The following is a 22,012-nucleotide window of genomic DNA, read 5'->3' as shown; positions in this document are numbered from 1 at the left end:
CAAAAGACCTTGGTTTAGGATGTTCAGAGGGTAATCATCCAATCTACTTGAGCTTCAGTTTCCTAAGCTGTTAAAAAAAAATGCTCTTTCCAGTACACAATCCATGAGGTTTTTAGAAACGAAAGTATATTTTAAAAGCTTAAAGCACAACTCAAAGGGAACTTTCAAAATACTTTCTGGTCTTCCTCCCTCTTTTGAGAATCCTTGTGTGGATAACGTAAAATTCAATATCTTCATTTGGTATTCAGTAATTAATGGACAGTAGCTGTCTGTCTCCATATTACAGATGAGAAGCATTCTGAAAGTACTATGCCCATCAGCTTTACAGAAGAGTACACAACTCTATTCTTCTATTTCTCTGCATTCATTTTCAAAAGAAGAGAGGAGAGAACAAACAAAGCAGGGATAGTGGAGGGGAATTACTGCATACCAGCTGAGTTCATCCTCTTGGGAATAACTAGTTCTCCCAAGCTAAAAGTGACCCTTTTTGTTGTCTTTCTCACCATTTCTTTGTTTATTCTTATAGGAAATCTTGGGATGATCATCTTAATCAGGATAGACCCGCATTTCCATTTGCCCATGTATTTTTTCCTTAGTCACATGTCCTTCTGTGATCTCTGCTACTCCACAGCTATTGGTCCCAAGATGCTGGTGGCCTTCTGTGCCAAAGACAAATCTATTTCCTTCATTGATTGTGCTCTGCAATTCTATTTCTTCTGTTCCTTTGCAGATTCTGAATGCCTGCTCTTAGCAGTAATGACTTTTGATTGCTACGTGGCAATAAGCAACCCTTTGCTTTCTACAGTAAATATGTCTAGCCGGGTTTGCAACCTATTGATAGCTGGTGTCTACATGGTGGGGTTGATGGATGCTCTGCTCCATTCTACTTTATCCTTCACATGAGATTAACCGTTTCTTCTGTGATATGCCCTCTCTTTTATCAGTCTCCTGTTCTGATATCCAAGTCAATGAGCTGCTGCTCTTCACTGTCTTTGGTTTCATTGAAATGCTCACAATTTCAGGAGTCCTTACCTCTTACTGTTATATAATCTTGTCTGTGTTGAAGATCCACCCCAATGAGGGCAGATACAAAGCCTTTTCAACTTGTATCTCCCACTTAACCACTGTTGCTATCTTCCAGGATACTGTCCTTTTTATATGCTTCAGTCCAAGTTCTGCCTATTCCCTAGACCAAGACAAAATGACCTCCTTGTTTTATACTCTTGTCATACCCATGTTAAATCCCTTAATTTACAGTTTGAGAAGCAAAGATGAGGAGGCCCTGGGAAAGCTGAGAAACAAAATATGTTTTTAAATTGATGCTTTTACTGAACTCACTTGGATACCATGAGGAGAGACTGGGAATCTGGGGTCCAATGAAATCATCAAAAGCCCCTGCAAATTTTGTGTCACATACACATAATCACAGAATTTCAGAGAGGCAAAATGACCCTAGAGTTTGCCTATTCCAACATCTATCTGAACGAAAATTCTTTCTACAACAAACCTCTCAATTGCCTGTATATGCAAGTATTTCGTAAAGGATGAATTTTTCCAGGGGAATATAAATGTAAAAAGATAATGCATATAATGAAGTGTTAGGGAAGCCAAATCATGATTTCTATACTGCATTTTTCCTCTGTGACCGATTTTGCTTTGGCTCATATCTCAAAGAATTGCATATCTTGCGGAAGATAATGTTATAGAAGATAGAATGCTGGATGGAGAAATAAGATGACATAGATTTAAAAGTCATCACTGACACTAGGTATATGACTAAGGAAAAGGCATTCGTCCTTTCTAAGCTTCAGTTTCCTTAAGTATAAAATCAGCATAACTATTCTTATACTGGTAGTGTCATAGGGCTATTTTTTTGACCAGATGTGTGATTTCATTTATGTAAAAAGATACAGTTAAGTAATTATTCCCTCCGCCAATTCAGATGAGAAATTCTAACTCATCAGGGGTAAGACACTCATTTATGTTTTGAAGATGGAATTGAACACGTCACTTAGAGATCAATTCTCTTATCAATTTTCAATTAGTTGTGATGCTCAGATTCCAAAATGTCTGTATTTGCAAGCATTAAAACGCCATGTAGGTCCTCATTGTTAAATTATTTGCCATAGATAACACGGACCTTTTGTAATGTATTGCTTTTACTATTTGTAAACCAGAAGTGCTGTGTGGGAAATAACATTATTCTTATAATTTCTAGTGGTGTAAACCTCTCCTATTTTAGAGTTTCTAAATCAAATATACTTGGGTAACTTATATACCTTTTGTTTTACTTGTAGCATTCACACACACCTCCATCATCGCTCTGTTGAAGAATCAATGGTTAACAATTTTTACATTAAGCTAATATTTCTATTCCTTATTTATAATGAGGAAAGTTCTAATTGGCTATTATGTAAAAGAAGATTTTTCCTGAGTGTAAGAATTAGTTCTACTGGATTTCTGAGGAACTTAAAACCCGATCCAAATTTGTGCATTCATGTAAAGAAGAAAATATAGGATCGAGTTTCTATATGCGACAAGATAGATGAGAGAGAGAGAGAGAGAGAGAGAGAGAGAGAGAGAGAGAGAGAATGAGATTTTGTGTGGGTCCAAGTTTGATTTAAACTGGTATTTGAGTAAATATACCATTTTTTTTTCCTTGAAGAGTCTGGAGACTATAGGTGTGAAACGTTATACCATCATTTAATCATTGTACTGATTGTCTTTTGCTAACTTGTTTTTATTGCTGTAATTTCTCTCTTTTTTAATGCACTGATATAAGCAGTGAATCTCTGAGGAGAGGAGAGAGGAAGGTTTTATCTGGAACTGGAAGTGATAGCAATACCCTAAATATAAGACATCACTTTAAATTAAATGAAAAAATGTTTTAATTTCAATCATAATTTATTCTGTATTTAGAGTCGTGAACAAGTTATTTAACCTCTCTGTATTTCAGTGGCCATTTATTTCCTTTTCGAAATCTATGGGGGCATTCTTAGTAGTGAAGAAAAGGGATGCATGAACATATGTAAAAGATGATAGAGAGATTTAATAGATTAATAGCATTAATAATGTACTAGTATTGATCTATTACTAGTCCTTCCTCCTGTTGTCTGGCTAACACCTTCGAAAAATTCTTATCTGTTTAGAACTCACTACCCTGACTCCTACACTAGAAAACCTGAAGACATTAGGGTTCAATAAATTGCTGCTCCTTCAATAGCTGAAATATATTGTGTTGAGAAAAACACGTTATCCCAGTTGGTTGAGTAGAACGCAACTGAAAATTCAGAGTTGAGCTTAAACAAATATTCCACTGTGACTCTAATAATAATATCAGTACGGATAATAAACCTGGGACCAAATGAGGCAGATCTGGGAAATGTTTCCTCAAAGGGAAGTTAGAAATGAAATCTGTATGTGTACATATATACATCAACATTAAATATAGCTTATGTGTGGATATGTATACATATAAAGATGAACTTGTCATTTGGGAAATTATCTCATCTAACCGCTGTGGAATTCTAGTGAGTTAGCTAGAAGTGCATGTGCAGGGGTGAGGGTAGGAGGATAGCTCTCCCTAAAGATTCTAAACTGGCTAGAATGCGAAGTGAATGTATCTGAGTATGTGTACGTGTCTCATTATTAAATATAGATTTCCCATCCTATCCCTTCCAGTAAATCTTTTCTACCTGCTTTCTATTACTTTTATTGTGTAAATCGTTCATTTTATTGATGCTTTATAAGACAAGTTTGAAAGGAGTTTGTTGGTAAATTAAATACCAGTTCATGCCCAACAGGCTATTTAATGAGGTGCTTCTCAAACAGAGGTGGAGAAAATGCAATGAGACTGAGCAGAGGAGACATTATTATGAGAGCATGTAAAACGTACTTGATATTTCAGGAAGCAGTTTCCTCATTAAGAAACTTATGAATTAATATCAGTCACATTTTACAAATAAAGAAACAATTCCTCAGAGGCCTTCAGTGAAAGAAATCCAGCTGAAGAGCTAATTATATTGGAATCAGAATTCAAATCCTTCTCTCTTGAATCCAAGGCATGTCTTTTCTTTCTGATTCACTGCACTGAATATCGAACAATATCAAATACTTGATAGATCACAACATTCTCCAAATTAATGGTCCATTTCTTCCTTTCAACCTTTCCTTCATATTCCATTATCTTCTTCCCCTAACAAGGGTTAAAACAAGTTTAATTCCAAAATGAGATCAGATCAATGATTGAGTATCACGTGTGAAAACCGTAGTTTTTTGCTCCATCCTTATCACTATTCCAGAAATGATAAACATAAAAATTCCAATGTCGACGGGATAATTTCATATGAAGTTCTTTATGTGGACTACATTTTATGTTTTATTTATTAAAAGGGTTTTGATTTTCATCCTTTCCTTGGCTGGTTAGAGCACTGTATTAGAGCAAGGAGGAATTTATTCCAATATTCTGGATTTCATTCCTATTGTAAACAGATAAATTCCCCATATTTTCTAGCTTCAAATTCACCTCTCTCCTTAAATGATGAATTTTATATTTCTAATCCATAAATGGCACTGGAGGTAGCTGCTAAATATATAGATGGTTCAGTGTAATGCACCTCCATTCCTTAAAATATGATTTATACATGCTTTGTAGATAGTGGCTCAGTCAGGTGATCCTTAAAACACAGTATATCCCCCATTTTTGGTCCTGAAATATATACCAGCAAGACATATTTTAAGAGAGGCAACGATGTAACATGCATTATGACTTCTTGAAAAAGAGATGATTGGTCTAGATTACCCATAATCTCCACAACGAATTCCTAGAATTTTTTGTTTTTTTTAAAGAGGTATAAATTGGCAATATACTTTTAAACTGTCTGATTAATAATATTTTTATTTCTTTCTAGACATTGCATTGTTGACTCAAAAATGTATAATTATTTTCTTTGGTCACAAAAAGTATTGGATATAGCCACATCCTACTTATGGTAGTCACAAACTTGTGAGATGACTGGCTCTTGTAAGGAACACCAAGATGCAAGCAAAAATCAGGACTAGCATCTTGGTTAGGGAAGGTGGGCATTTTTCAACAAGGAACAATATCAGGAGGATAGAGATCATGGAAAGGCTCATTTAGGAGCATGGAACAGATAATGATCTAATCACTCACACCACTGTAATCATTCACACCCCCTCCCACACAAATTCTTTACTGATTTCTGCTCTGGAACAGGCCCAGTTCTGCTTGTTTTCTACTGGTTCTATGACTTTCTCTTAATGTCCTCACTCCCCATCAAAAAATGGAACTGTCTTTATCCACCTTAACATGTTCTAAAATTCCTTTCTGCTAAACGAACACCAGATGAGAAAAGGGTCAGTTTCAGTTCAGGATCATGGGAACTGTGAGAATCTGCTTCTAGGGCGTGGTATCCTGAAGCAAAAACGATTCGAAGTTCATTTTAGCAGTTCATATCAGCAGTTGGGAACAGGGCTCGGGGACTGAATCTCTGGTGGTTAAAGTGTTTTCCAGAGTTTTCAACCCACAAATGTTAAACACAGCTTCAAATGTCAGTGGGAAGAGTCTCTCACCTGGAGGAGAGGGGCGCATGGTCCTGCACCTGCACCAGCCCCAGCTCCAGCCCCAGCCTCACCCTCAGCCCCAGTCCTTCCCCCAGCTCCAGTCCACCTCCAGCACCAGGGTAGTGGCTGCCACTGTGGAAATGGCAGCTTTTTCTGGAGCATTTCAATTAGCAAAGATCTCAAAAGTCAAGTAAATGGCTGGGGAAATGAGCAAACAGAGAGTAAAAATAGACTACCGATTCTAACTTCCTCACTGAAAAGGTATTTTCAAGAGCAAAGCCAAATGGAGGAGTAAAAGCAGGGATTTGCTACAGTTCCCTTCCCAAATCCAGCCAAATGCCTTTAAAAATAACAAAACTAACTGTAGAGTTGCAAAACCCACGGAATGATGGAGTGAAGCAATCTCCAGCCAAGACAGCCTGGAAGGTCATCTGAAAGCATCTATGACACTGGGCTGGGAGCAGAGCAAAATCCAGCATGGAGCACGTGGCACAGACGGGACCTAAGCAAGCCTTGGGGGAACAGAATTACTGGTACCAGTGGCGGTTTGCAGATTTCCCAATCCCAAAACAACTAAGGACATATTGGAAAGTCAGTGGAAACAAACTATGGGACATGTACGCAAGAGTAGAATGGTGTGGCCCCATGCCCAGGACAGCAGAGAAGGTGGAAGATCCCGCACCAGTGGCAGCAGTAGCAAGGGAAGTGGCAGCATCTGTTTCTGGAGCTCTAGGCCTACATAATTTGGGGCAATAGAGTCGCTGGCAATGCACCCCCCAAACCCCACTGGAAGCAGGAAACTACCTTGACAAAGATCTCAGAAGTCAAATAATTGGCTGGGAAAATGAGCAAAAGCAGGAAAATATCAAAGTGTAGAATCTTACTTTGGTGCCAAGGAAAATCAAAACATACAACCAGGAGACAGCAAAGTCAAAATTTCTGCATCCAGATCCTTCAAGTAAAATATGAATTGCTCTCTGGTCATGGAGGAGCTCAAAAGGAATTTTGAAAATCAAGTAAGAGAAGTGAAGGAAAAATTGGGAAGAGAAATGAGAGCAATGCAAGAAAATCACGAAAAATAAGTCAACAGCTTGCGGAAGAAGACTCAAAATTTGTTGAAGAAAATGACATCTCTAAATTAGACTAACTGAAATGACAAAAGAGGCCCAAAAAAGGTGAGGAGAAGAATGGCTTAAAAGGCAGAATTAGCCGAATGGAAAAAGAGGTCCAAAAGCTCACTGAAGAAAATAATTCCTTAAATATTAGTATGAAGCACATTGAAGCTAATGGCTTTGTGGGAATTCCAGAAATCATAAAATAAAACCAAAAGAATGAAAAAATGGAAGTCATTGTGACCATCTCATTGGAAAACAACTGACATGGAAAATGTATCCAGGAGAGATAATCTAAAAATAATTGGACTACCTGAAATCCATGATCAAAAAAAGAGCCTAGGTATCATCTTCCAAGGAATTATCAAGGAAGACTGCCCTGATATTCTAGAACCACTCTGTAAGATACAAATGAAAAGGATGCACTGATCACCTCATGAAAGTGAAACCCAAAGGAAAAAAAAAAAACTCCTAGGAATATTATAGTCAAATTCCAAAACTCGCATCTCAAGGAGAAACTATTGGAAGTAGCCAGAAAGAAACAACCCAAATATTATGGAAACACAATCAGGAGAAGATTTAGCAACGTCTCAGCTACGGGACCAGAGGGCTTGGAATATGATATTCCAGAGGTCAAGGGATATAATACTAAAACCAAGAATCACCTACCCCACAAAACTGAGTATAATACTTCAGGGGTAAAAGGGAATTGCAATGAAACAGGAATTTTAAGCATTCTTGATGAAAAAACCAGAAATGAATAGAAAATTTCACTTTCAAATACAAGAATTAAGAGAAGCATGAAAAGGCAAACAGGAAAGAGAAACCATGAAGGACTTATTAAAGTTGAACTGTTTACATTCCTTCATGGAAAGATGATATTTCTAACTCATGAGACCTTTATCAATATTGAGTAGTTGGAGGGAATATATGCATGCATGTGTACATGTGTGTGTCTGTAGGTATGTATGTGTATATACGTACATATATACGAATATATATGTACATATATATATGAATGTGTGTATATGCATATGTACATAAAAATACATACATGGAGAGCTACAGAGGACACAGTATGAGTTGAATATGAGGGGATATATCTAAAAAATAAAATTAAGAATTAAGAGAAATGCACTGAGCGAAAGAGAGAGTTAGAATATAGTTAACCATCTCAAATAAAAGATGAAAGAAAGAACTTTTACATTGGAGGGGAAGAGGAGGAAGGTAAGAGAGAATAAGTGAATTTTACTTTCATGGGATTTGGCTTCAAGAGGGAATAATATATACATTCATTTGGGTATGGAAGTTTAACAGATCCTACAAGAAAATGGAGGGAAGGGAATAAAAGAGGGAGGATAATAGAAAGGACAGTTGACTGGGGGAAGGGGTAACCAGAAGGAAATATTTCTGTTGAGTGATAGGTCTGGAGTAAGTTAAAAGTGGGAAAGGATGGAGGGAAATATATTTAGTCTTTGAAAATATGACTGTACGTAAGAGTTTTGCATGACTGCATACGTATAATTTCTTTTGAATTTCTTGCCTTCTCAATGAGAGTGGATGAGGACAGGTGAAGGAGGAGATTTTCTAACTCAAAGCTTTAAAAATAAATGTTAATTTTTTACATACAAGTGGGAAATAGGATATATGGGCAATGGGGTATAGAAATCTATCTTATCTTACAGGAAAAGAGAAGGGAGAGGGATAAGGGAGGGTGGTGATAAGAGGGAGGGCAGACTGGAGAAAAGTGTAATCAGAATACATGCTGTTCTGGGGTGGGGGAATTGGGGAGATGGGGAGAAAGTTTGAAATTCAAAATTTTGTTTTAACTGAATATAAATAAATTTAATTACAAAAAATAAAAATTCAGTTTTTTTAATGTAAATGGAAAAAATTAAAATGGAACCTAGCTATTGGACACGATGGCCTTCAAGGTTCTTTCCAAGTCTAGGTCTATGATTTGTTAATCTTTTTAGCTCTGTCAAAGGCTCATATTCCATTACTGGACGCAAATTTGTAAAGAAATGAATTTTTTTATGTTTTCCCATGGCGTGCCTTCTCCATGCTGAACATAAAGATGAGAAAGTCTGGATTCAAATTATGTTTCTGATGTACAATCTGTGTTTATACAAGGCTTAAAACTTCTGTGGATCCCAATTCCCTCTTCTGGAGAAGGGAGCGAGAAGACTTCAAGCTCTTACTTAATAAGATTTTCTTATTTAATAGGGTTTTCTTGTAACTCAAGGGCTACGATATTTTAACTCAAATGAGATTAACCTTAAAGTGTTACGTAACTAGGAGACAGACTCAGTCACAAAATCAGTATTGAATGAAGAGTGCCGGGCAAAATATGCAGTTGGAATTGATGGAAAACTAGTGGGCAAAGGGGATTTGAATGACGGAGTGTTATATTTCTTTCATGCCCAGGCGTTGCTCCACAATGTGCCTTCCCATATATATGTGCTTCTATCATACCATGTCTTGACTGTTTAGTTATGTGGGAAAAGTGAACAAAATTTCCTTGAGGAGCTGAAACCCAGCGACTGAATTCAGTGAGTTTCCTGAGGTTCAGAGCTTCTAGTGAGCTTCTTCGTATCCTTCACCTTAATTACTATTTTTTTAATTTTTTTTTATTTTTAATTTTTTAACAACAGTTTATAATAGATAAAACAACTCAAACTTTTGGTCAAGTGCTACTTCTTTTTAAAGCATTTACAATATGGAACACAAAAGAATTTTTTTAAACATTAACCAGTTGAGACACAAATAATATTTAAGTTGCTAACTTCACAGGCTCTTGACCTAATTGTCTCCACAGTATTGCTAAGAATTAAAGGACCCTAACTTATTGTTGTTGGTCTAAAGTCCTATGCCCAATAGCTTAATTTTAGACTTAACCTCCGATGTTCCCCTACCAACAATCTATAATTGAATAGATCTGGTATTAAGCTTGCAAACCTTTTGACTATAGGAAATTGCCACCAATAGTAAGGACATTGCAGGGATACGATGTCTCCCCGACTTCATGTCAGTTCCAGGCAGGATTAGATTGTCCACTTGCATTCAGTCAGGATTAAGGTCTGCCAGGTGTCAGTGGGGAAACTGAGTCAGGAGAATCCTACCTCAGCCCAGGCTGAAGAGTCGCTCTCCCACCCTTCCCATGAGATCACCTATTGCAGTTCGTATCAGCACCTCACCAGCTTACGGACATCATGGGTTGGAGGCTCAGATCGCCTTTCTTGCTACCCATACCTGGAATTAGAGTCAGAAGAACTGTCACTTAACAGTCCCATAGCATCTAAAAAGTGGCCAGTTCTAATAATCAGGTTTCAAATATGATTATAATTTTCACTTTGGCTAAGGAACATCTTCAGAGGCAAGTCTTAAGTGGCTTACATGCCTTTCTATACATGCTCTAGTTCCTGATTAAATGGCAATCATAAAATCAAATTTACCATTAAAACCTTGACTTTTCCATCAATGGCAAATTTTACCCCAGGTTACCTTCTTCTAGGAATTTGGACTGAAATTCTTTTCTCCAAACTAAAGATGCCGTTGATTTATTCTCAGTAATCAATTCAGTCAATTGTTTTAATAGTAATTGCTTTTAACTCACTTTGCAACATGTCCAATTTTTCTCTCCATCACTCCCCTCCCCCCGCTTCCTAATACCTTGCATTCTGATTACTCCTTCCCTCAATGTACCCACCCTTCCCTTATCCCCAACTTCACTCTTTTCTTGTAGGGCAAGATAAATTTCTATACCCCATTCCCTGTAATTCTTATTTCCCAATTATATGCATTAAAAACTCTCAACATTCGTCTCTAATATTTTGAATTCCAACTTCTATCCCTCCCCCCTCCCTCCCCAGCCCTACTGAGAAGGGAAGCAATTCAATACAAATTAAATATGTGTTCTTTTCCAAAACACTTCCATAATACTTATGTTGTGTAGTACTAATTATATTGCCCTCTGTCCTATTCTATTCCCCCTCATTTTTTTCCCTACAATTGACCTTGTCCCTTCTTGAAAGTATTCATTTCTAGCGACTCCCTTCTCCCATTTGCCCTCCCTTCTAACATTCTCCTCACCCCACTTGTCGCCTCCTCTCCTACTTTCCTGTTGTGTGATATAAATTTTCATATCAAATTTAGTGAGCATGTTATTCCCTTCTTCAGCTACACGTGGAGAGAGTAGCTTTATGCCCCCCTCCTCTTCTCCCTTATCTCCTCCCTTGAATAAGATTTTTCTTATCTCCTTTATGAGTTATAGTCTGCCCCGTTCCGTTTCTCCCGTTCTCTTCCTGGAATTTTCCTCCTGCACCCGTTAATTTTTTATTACATTTTATTTTATTTTTTCGTGTGGATATCATCTCTTCTGATACAACACACCCTGTACTCTCTATCTATCTATGTGTATGTGTGCGTGTATGTACAATCTCTTCATCTACCCAGATACTGAGAAAATATTCAAGAGTTAAAAATATTTTCTTTCCATGCAGTAATGTAAACAGTTCAGCTTGAGAGAGTCTTTTATGATTTTTCTTTCCTGTTTACCTTTACATGCTTCTTTTGATTCTTCTCTTGGGAAGTCAGATTTTTCCATACAGATCTAGTCTTTTCCTCAACAAGAATGATTGGAAGTCGTCTATATCAATGAATGACCATTTTTTCCCTTGAAGTATTATACTCAGGTTTGCTGGGTAGGTGATTCTTGGTTTCAATCTCAGTTCCTTTGACTTCTGAAATATCTCATTCCAAGCCCTTTGATCCCTTAATGTTGAAGCTGCAAGATCCTGTATTATCCTGATTGTACTTCCACAGTACTCAAATTGTTTCTTTCTAGCTGCTTGCAGTACTTTCTCCTTGATCTGGGAACTCTGAAATTTGGCCACAATATTCCTAGGAGTTTCTGTGTTCGAGTCTTTTTCAGGAGGTGATTGGTGAATTCTTTCAATATTTATTTTCCGTCTCATTCTACAACATCAGGACAGTTTTCCTTGATAATTTCATGGAAGATAATGTCTATGCTCTTTTTTTGATCATGGCTTTCAGGTAGTCCTGTAATTTTTAAATTATTTTTCCTGGATCTATTTTCCAGGTCAGTTGCTTTTCCAATGAGTTGTTTCACATTATCTTCTATTTTTTCAAATGTTTGGTTTTGTTTACTAACTGCTTGGTTTAACTCAAAGTCATTCGTTTCTATGAACTCAATTCTCTCTTTCAACGAATTATTTTGTTCAGTGAGCTTTTGAACCTTCTGCTCCATTTGGCTAATTCTGCTTTTTAAAACCTCCTTCTTCTCGTTGGCTTTTTGTACCTCTTCGACCGGTTGAGTTAGCCTCTTTTTAAAGTTTTATTTTCCTCAGTATTTTTTTGGTTCTCCTTTAGTAAGATGCTGACTTGTTTTTTAAGGTCTTTTATTGCCTGAGCCCAGCATAAGTTCCCTTTGGAGGCACAGGCTCTGACTTCCTCTCACAGTATGCCTTGTACTTCCTCATCTGAAAGGATGGGGGAGACACCTGTTCCCCAAGAAAGTAACCTTCTATGATCTAATTTTTCCCCTTTTTTGGGCAGTTTCCCAACCAGTTTCTTGACTTCTCAGTTTCTTCTCCACAACCACCTAGCCTCCAGTTCCGCCAAGCCAGAACTTGGTAGCTGAGATTCAAATGAGGTGCTCCCAAACCCTCAGTGGCTTTTGGCGGGGGCGAGGCTGGTATTCAGTGTGAGATTAAGATCAGCTGATCAGGTAGGGTCAGGGCCACCACACAGGGTTCAGTTCCCTCAGGGAGTTTACGATGAGACCTTCAACAATTGATGTGGGCTATTACCTGCGTTGGGAGCTCAGTCTGCTGATGCCTCTACTGCTGCATCCTGAGGGGGCTTGAGTTATAGGGACACCCAGCTCCCCTCTTGGCCAGCCGAAAAGGCCCTCTCACTGACCTTTGGAGCTTGTGGATCAAGGATCTGCGCTGCTACTGGAGGTTCTGTCCCTGAAGCCTGCTCGGATCTGCTCTTCTCAGTGCTGCATGGCCAAGGCAGTCCTGGGCTCTGCTCCAAGTCTGGTGTGCGGCAGACCTTTCCTGGAGGTCTTTCAGGTCTTTCTGGGACAGAAATCTCCTCCACTCCGTTGTTCTGTGGCTTCTGCTGCTCTGGAATTTGTTGAGAGTTCTTTACAGGTATTTTATGGGCTATGGGGCAAGAGCTAAGCGTATGTGCTTCTTTCTACTCCGCTATCTTGGCTCCTCCCCTGCCTTAATTACTCTTAACATGTGTCCTGGTATTGTACTATGAAATTCCTTCACATGATTAAATGACATGTAGACTGTTCTATCTTGAAGAACAGGGTTACTTCAAGTCAAATTAACGACATTTGGTTCTGTTTCAGTCCTTTTGTTTACAGTGTACTGGGAAAATTCACCCTCTCTGGAACAATAAGAAGACTTCTTTGATTTTATGAGACCAGTTATGCTCATATACTCGGTTGTTAACTCATTTATCTATCTCCTATCACTAAGAACATGTTTTATACAAGCACACACACACACACGTATGTATGTATATACATATATACATATACATTCATATATACATGCATGTACACATTTTCCCTTCAATTGTATATTTTCTTTCGTATAAAAATCTATTTTGTGAATGGACATTTTGCTTTTCTTCATTTCACAAAATATTACTTTAATAACGTTTAGCTCATGAATTCTTCCCTAAAAATCTATATATAATAAGATTACTATACCAGGTTCAGGTAAATGCCATTCATTTTGGTGTTTTTTGTTCCTGGCCAGAATAAATGTCTATTTATTTCATACTTCCTTGGCTTATGATTACTGTTCAATTTCAAACTCAAGAGTTGAAATTTGTGAGCCCTTTGGAGTCCCACCTGAAATTTCAATACAGTTACATACTGAAACTTTAGTAATATTATATGTGAATGACTCACTAAGAAAATAACAACAAATGTGGCTACCTCCATGGCTATTTACCAACACTGATGAAGAGCCCAGTTATATGTTTAGTCACTCAACAATATATTTTCTGTGTAAAAAATTTGTATATAAAGATTTCAGTGGACATATTATTATCAATGAATGCTTGATACAAAGTACATGGAATCTCAGACATTCATTGTTGTGTGGGACCTTGTTGGTTATCCAGGATAACGCTCTTGTGTCAAGAATGCCAGGATATGTTATTAATTCCTGGAAAATAATTTCTTCTCTCCTATAATTGAGATCCAATTCGTGTGTGGAAACAATTTTATTGCATATAACACTCACTGGACTGATGACATCTTTAAGATCTGTGCTTTAAATCATACTTCATGGAGGAGAAATACTTTATACTAATCCATTTGTACTCTCAGAACAATTGGTTTTTAATGGTGTGGAATTGTCAAATGGATGATTGAAGGAGAGTGCTAAATTTGTGGACCAAAAATATAGTAAAACTATCTGGTTTCAATAGGGATAAAACTTAAAACCTTGGAATATATTCTATCTTTGTTTATTAAGTTGAGTTAAGTAGCTTGTATTGGCATGAGACTTTAAATATGAAAATATTCCATTGCCATTGAATTATTTTATTTTTAAATAGCTTTGGACTGAGAATGTCCATGGAACAGAAAGGCTAAAATAATTTTTACATTACACCAAATTTTTACTGTTTTTCATTTGGAGTTAAAATTGCTTCACTTCGAGATAGGGGAACAAGAGAAGGGAACTTAAAAATAAGACCAAAAGCAAGAAATTAACTCTTCATTTTGAATGAATAATTTAGATAACAGCGTCTCATGGCATCTGATGTTAATTGAGGCAGTGCAGTAGAGTGGAAAGAGTGGTTGGTTTGTCTTCCATAGACGTGGATTTGGATGCTGGCCCCAACATTGCTATTTCTTTTCCTCTCATTTCAGTTATGATATCTGAGTTTCAGCTGCCTTCTCTGTAAAGTAGGCACGATAATATTACCCCATGTTTCTTAATGAGGAAAATACTGTTGGAAATATAAAAGTATGAAAGTATTGTGTTATGTTGTGTGTCCTGATTCATAATGTATATTTGCTAGCATTGAGTTTGAGGTAGTTCAGTGAAATCTTAATTTGGCTAGGGATGACTTCCCGTTTGCCATCAACCACGTTTCTAATCTGTCTTATAATAGATTTCCACAAGTTACAAAGTGGGATCCACTGTTATCATAAAATATGTGTGGGAGACATAGCAGGGAGATGGGGTGAGAAAGAAAGAAGATATTTTGAATAGAGATTTGCATAGATATTTATGTCCATCAACATTCTATTCGACACAATTTATGATCTTTAAGGAGAATCAGTAGTACCCCTCCCCGACTTCTTTCCCTGCTTTGGGTAGCCTCAAAAGAGACTAATAGTTATTAGATAAGATAATTTCCCAAATGTCAAATTCCAAATTTCTTTAATGTTCTTTTCAATTCTCTCACAAGCACACACAAATTATGAATAATATATGTCTCAATCCAAACTTACATATACGTATAATTATATTGTGTAATTCAATACATGTAAATAGATAAATCCTACGTATATGAATATACAATATCTGTACATATGCATAAAATACATAAGCAATGAATTGTGTATAAAAATGCATATATGTACATATAAACTGTTTCTATATGTATGTATAAATTTTATGCATATACATACCTGTATGCATGAATTGCTCGTTTTTAATCCAAGCTTACTTGTATCTAATTCACACATATGAACATATACATATTCGTGTATATTATATATGTGTGTATACACAGTTGTTTGATTTAATGCACATGCATATATGCTTCATATCCGTGTGTGTATATATTTATGCATAAATGTAAGCTCGCATATAAACACACATAAATGAGGCACCCAGAACCATACAAAGACAGATTTGGAATCAAAAAGAAAGGTTTTAAAACCTATTTGAGTCTGTTAATTGTGGAAATATGAAATCAATTATGAAGCTGAAGAATGATTATTTGTGCAGGTCCAAGGCTTGACATTAAAGGTCTAATTTCATTCAAGATATACCACAAGTCATTTCCAATACATCTGATGAGGTGAAGTTATTGTTGATTTCCCACATATGTAGCTTTGTATGCACCATTCTTTTTTATGTTCACTGTCCTTCCTAAGACCTACACAATAGTTTCATACGTTATTTCTTATTAATTTATCACAAGATTATTCTCTCCTCTTTCCCTTCCCCAGAAACCTAATGTCGTGCCTTGTAGCAATACATTAATAAGAGAGAACAATGATGAAAAGTACCTTATCCAAAAAATCACCATGTTAACTAAGTGTGATAGCACATACCTGATTTTGCTACTTCAAAAACTTTACCTCAATCTCTTTGATTTCTGCATCTCTAAGAGGAGGTTAGACTAGATGACCTTGCATATTTCCCTGCTAAAAATATGATCCCACTAAAATTTAATCTCATCTTGCATGGCCAATTGAATTTATTAGAATCCTATCATATGTGAAGTATCTGTGACATTGCATTTGATTTTATTGTGTTATATATATACCACATTCAATAGCAACACATTGATTGGATTTCTTATAATCTTGCTTCTGATCTCATCATTCCACTGAAGCTGCTCTCTCCCAAATTATTAATGATTTCTTAGTTGACAAATACAACGATCTTTATTCAGTCCTCATTCTCTCTTACCTCTCTGCAGCCTTTGACAACGTTGATCACTCTCTCCTCCTTAGTACTTTCTTCTCTCTAGTTTTGTAGTTTACCACCTTCTCCTTGTTTACCTCCCACCTATGTGATTATTCCTTCTTTACCTCTTTCACTGCATTCTCCTTCAAATCACACCCTCTAAATATAGTTATATCTCATGGTTCTGTCGTGGGCTTTCTTCTCTTTTCTCACTATGCTATTTCACTTCTATCTTACAATTATGTACTTTTTGCTTCCTAAAATCGTGTTTTATTAATCTCAATAACCCAGAAGCAATTATTCCTCCTCTCAGGTAATGGCTTTTTAATATAATAATCACTCCAAATATTCCTTATTACAAATGATATAAAGGTACCTTCCCCTAATGTAGGATATATATGTGCATATATGCGTGTACATATATATGTGTACACAGAAAGCAATGATGAGAGGGATAGAAATATTCCACTGGAATGCATACTTTTAACACACGTTGATTTGACTTTAGGAGCTCCAAGAGAGATTTTGGAAATTTCAGGCAACAATATAATCATAGAGAGTCACAATAAGGCATTAAAATTTGCAAAACTCTATATATTAGATCATTTGAAAATCAAAACACAGATATATTGCAGATAAAGTTCAGTTCTCTTGGTGATGAACACCTGGGTAAAAGTCTGATCATTACAACATACTTGGCTGTGTGACCAGGGAAATTCCTCTGTGATCTGAATTGGTAAAAAGAATAATTCTTTACCAGCACGTTCTTACACAAGTGAAATCAAATATCTGGGTAAAGTAACAATAATTTTAAGATATAGGAAATAAAGCCACGATCATCATATAAGGTGTTGTGTCTTAAGGAGTGATTTGTTGGTATATGAGACACTGATAAATGTAGAACATTCTGTCATTTTAAACTGAAGGTAAAGATATAATCTGTGATTCATAGTCCTATTTTCTAAAAAAATCTCACTTACTCATATCTTTCACGTATGTGAAATAATATAAATAAAACATACATTCATATGTGTATATGTACATGCATATATGTGTTTATATGTGGTTTTTTGTATGAGTATATTTTGTGTGTATGTATATACACACATTCATTTGGAAATTTTTACTTTCCAAGGAATATTTGACATCTAGGTAGTTATCAATACTCCTATAGAATATATTATTGTTTAGGTATAGATTGGACCAGCTGAACTCTGAGGTTCCTTTAACATTTTGAGATTCAGTGTTTGTATATTGATATGTTAATATTGTCACTTCAATAACACTTTAAGCAGTTCAATTGGCTTAGTGTATCTTTAATGAATTGAATTGGACTCTCAGATACCCAGTTTCCCACTACAGGGTCCAAATCATTAAGAATACATTTAATTTTTCAGTTTTCCCAGAACTCCTTTCACATCTTTGTTTTTGAAAACTATAGATTAAGGGGTTTAACATGGCAATGGCAAGGGTATAAAACAAGGAAGTCATTTTGTCTTGATCTAGTGAATAAGCAGAACTTGGCCTGAAGTACATAAAAAGGAGAGTTCCCTGGAAGATTGTGACAGCAGTTAAGTGAGAAGTACAGGTTTAAAATGTTTTGCATCGGCCCTCAGTGGAGCGGATCTTAAACACAGAGAGGATAATATAACAATAAGAAATGAGGACTGCTGAAATGCTGACCATTTCAATAAAGCCATAGACAATGAAGATCACCAGCTCACTGATATGGGTATCAGAACAAGAGATTAATAGAAGAGGAGGAATACCACAGGAAAAAATGATTAATCTCATTGGACCTCCAGAAACTCAGTGTGAAGATTAAAGTAGTATGGAGCACAGCATCCACCATAGTCACCATGTAGACACCAACCATCAATAAGTAGCAGACCTGGCTAGACATATTTACTGTATAAAGCAAAGGGTTGCTTGTTGCCATGTAGCGATCAAAGTCCATTACTGCTAGCAATAAGGACTCACAATCTGTAAAGTAGCAGAAGACATAGAATTGCAGAGCACAACCAATGAAGGAAATTGATTTGTCTTTGGCAAAGAAGTACACCAGCATTTTGAGGCCAATGGCTGTGGAGTAGCAGCGGTCAGAGAAGGACATACGGCTAAGGAAGAAATACATAGGTAAATGGAGTTGTGGGTCTATCCTGATTAAGATGATCATCCCAAGATTTGCTACAAGAATAACTAAATAAATGAGGAGAAAGGGAACAAAAAGGACCACCTTTACCTGTGGAGCATTGATAATTCCCAAGAGGATGCACTCGGTGGGGATGGAGTAATTCTCATTTCGGTTTTGTTCTCTCCTCTGTTTCTGTGAATAGGAAGCAGGCAAGTGGAGGAATTATATTTTCCCTCTTTTTAAAGCTAATGAGAACAGGGTTTTCGGACTGGTTCTCCTCAGTAAGAAGGAGACAAATAGTCCCTGCACACTACATGTTAATGCCAAAGAAAGATATGGAACTTCATCTTGTCCAGACAAGGTACTCACAAGCAGAGAAGAAGGATGTGAAGATATAAAGATGCCTCACAATTTTATAGTTCTTTAAAGCTTAAAAAATTCCTTAGCACAAATGGATGAGTAGTGAAATGCAAAAATGAGTATTTCAAATTTTTCTCTGTGAAAAAAAAAGTTTAAATTTAGTGGATATTTTTCTATGATCAAACAATTAATAAGTATAGATGAAGATCTTTATATAAGCTTTCCTGAAACAATTCTGAGAAATATCAACAGTATTATTTCATAATCTTCCTCCCTAAAGCATAAGAACCTCAGGTGTTACAGTCTCCAACTAATGGAACTGATGCATATTTAAGCATTACTAAACTTGAATTAAAGAAGATTTGAACTGAAATTTTGCGTCAGACACGTATTAATTATGTGACCATGATCAAATACCCAAACACTTCTCAGCCTCAGTTTCCTCAGTGGTAAAATGGGGGCCTTAACTCAATAAAATTTTATTAAGGAACTACTGCGTGTCAGGAAATGTGATAATCATTGGGGATACATCTCCAGGCGTAAATAGTGTCTACTCTCAAGGAACACACAGTCAAATAAGACAGCATACACATCTTCACACGCATGTATTTATGTATTTATGCATGATATCCTCAAGGGAAATGTAAATGTATTAAAGAGAACTGAGAGCTTCCTGTCGCATAATGTGGGATATTAGCTACGAATTGTATCGACAAAGAATCTGGGAGGCAAAGCTAATTAGAGAAAGAAATCCAGGATTGAGAAAATGCCAAATAAATGTCCACTCAGAAATAGAGTCCTGTGTGAGTCACAGCAAGTGTTTTAATAAGTTTTCTAATTTTATTCTCAAAATCTCTAAGAACAGGATGGTATTATTTTCTCTTTTTATATAAAGAAGTTGAGGCAGACAGAGTTTAAATGATGTAGTCAGGATAACAGAGTTTGTATCTTAAATGAAATGTAAACTCCTCCAATCTTTCTCACTCCAGGTGTAGTACTCTACTCTCTGTTCCAACTATCTTTCTCTAAGGAAGTAAGGGAGATTATAGTATAAATAGACTGGAAAAGTAAAAAGGGAGCAAATACATGGAGGGATTTAAAAGCTAAGCAGATTTTACTTTTAAGCGTTGTTGTAATAGAAAGCCACTGAAGTTTATTGAGTGGGCTTGGGCGGTGACATGGTCAGATCTACTCTTTAGGAAGAGCAACCTGATAGCTCATTAAAGGATGGAGGAGATTTAAAAGTGATTGAATGACACAAGGAGACTACCCACAGGGCTACTACAATAATGCTGGTTAGAAGTGTTTAGTGTTTGCACCAAAGATTTGAAAATTTCAAATGAAAACAGGGGTTGTAGAGAAGATATGTCCCATAAGAAAAATTGATGGAACTTTGCAACTGAAGGGACATTCTCTCTCTTTCTCTCTCTTTCTCTCTCTCTCTCTCTCTCTCTCTCTCTCTCTCTCTCTCTCTCTCTCTCTCTCTCTCTCTCTCTCTCAGTGCGTGTGTGTGTGTGTGTGTATTTGTGTGTGTGTGTGTGTGTGTGTGTGTGTGTAAGAGAGGGGACGCGATAAGAATGACACCAAAGATTCCAAATCTTGGTGATTAGAAAGTTGCTAGTACCCTCAAAAATAAAGATGACAGGATCAGAAGGCTAGATTGAGGTACAACTAAAATCTTCCAAGAAAATCCCAACAAAACAAAATGTTGTTAATCTCAGATGAAATTAGTTATATTCAGTTTTGTCCAAGTGCCCAAAAAGTTTCAGCCTCAGTTTAATTTAACAAGATTTTCTTTCTTGCTGTGTGTATCGTGAAAGGTCATGTCTCATAATGGGCAGAACTACCCTAAAGAACTACCCTTAGTATCGTGAACTCTTCCCTCTGAGTGTATAACTAAGGACTAAGGACAATTAAAAACAGCATTCTGAGCCTCAGCTTGTTCAAATGCAAAAGGAAGGAATAAATCATACATGCATATTGTGCACAAAGATTTCTCATCAGGCTGAAAAGAAAATACTCACATTAAGTCTTTTGCAAATTTCATTAAAATCTGTTCCTATTCATTAAATTTGACAGATATTTATCAAATATTTGATGCATGACAAGATGCATGGTTACTTGATGTGTATTTTACTGGTCTTGGAGTTAAATAAATCTGTTGTCAGGTTCTACCTTTTTCTTCATACAGGCTGGTGTGATCCTTCCCACTCTCAAAACTCAGAATTCTTCATAATGTAATAATTTGGAGAGCAAGTTCTGATCTTCAGTGATACAGGGAAATTTCTCACTGAAAATTCCCTCTATTATGACACACATGTCTAGTCAATAAACACATAAATGAGCACTCCCAAATATTCTAGTTGCAATTCATTGATCCTTAATGCTTTAGCTTCCCTGGTGTTTTCAGATGAGTATAGAAGGCCCCTTTAGTCCTACATCCCTGGAACTTTCATCTGTGTGTGTCCGCTAAGGAGACTGGGAGCCTTGTAAAGCGTCTGCATCCTTTTGCAGGATCAACTTTTTAAATACCTGAAGTTAGTACATTCGAGGTCACTGAAACTAAGGTTATATATTTTTCTACTGTCTGAGTGCATGAATGCCCGACAGAGTCCATCTGGAGATATGTAAGCATGTCTCTGCATCTCTACCATTTCTCAAATTCCATGATTCTTGGAGTTCGGTAACTCTTCCTGGGGTCAGGAAAGCCCGCTTCCTGCTGGGGACAATTCTTTACTCCTTCGAGAAAATGCCAGGCAAATCTGTTCTTTTTTCGTTGTCACAATTTTGTGAATTTGTTAAACTGCACTTGGAGTCAAACGGCTGGACTTCCACGGCTGCTTCGCTGCTTTCTATGTGAGCTACGCCAGGCAAGTCACTCAGTTGTCAGAGCCTCAGTATCCTTTTGAGTGGGGGAGGGCTGTGCAGGTCACCAGCCTCACTTCTCCTTCACAGCCATCTGAATCCAGTGAGCAGATATTCCTCAGGGTGACGGGAAATGACCTGGCATGCACTGGCAGACCTTGGCCTCTTTAGTCCAAGGTCTTTGCAGCAACTCACTTAGGGTGACTCACCGTTCGATTCATTGCATAGGACTGTTTAAGAAGCAGCCAGGGCAT

At 36.9% G+C, this 22,012-nt stretch overlaps 2 pseudogenes; one reads left to right on the top strand and one right to left on the bottom strand.

The window, feature by feature from the left end:
• The first annotated feature begins 309 nt into the window (after window positions 1–309).
• Window positions 310–1,315, top strand: LOC140516778 (olfactory receptor 5W2-like; annotated as a pseudogene).
• Window positions 1,316–17,784: 16,469 nt separating this feature from the next.
• On the bottom strand, window positions 17,785–22,012 carry LOC140516777 (olfactory receptor 5W2-like; annotated as a pseudogene).

This window comes from Notamacropus eugenii, chromosome Y, assembly GCF_028372415.1.
Source record: "Notamacropus eugenii isolate mMacEug1 chromosome Y, mMacEug1.pri_v2, whole genome shotgun sequence".
In the NCBI taxonomy this organism is placed as follows: Eukaryota; Metazoa; Chordata; class Mammalia; order Diprotodontia; family Macropodidae; genus Notamacropus; species Notamacropus eugenii.
Note: the sequence above shows the minus strand (reverse complement) of the source record. Positions and strands in the feature narration are given on the sequence as shown.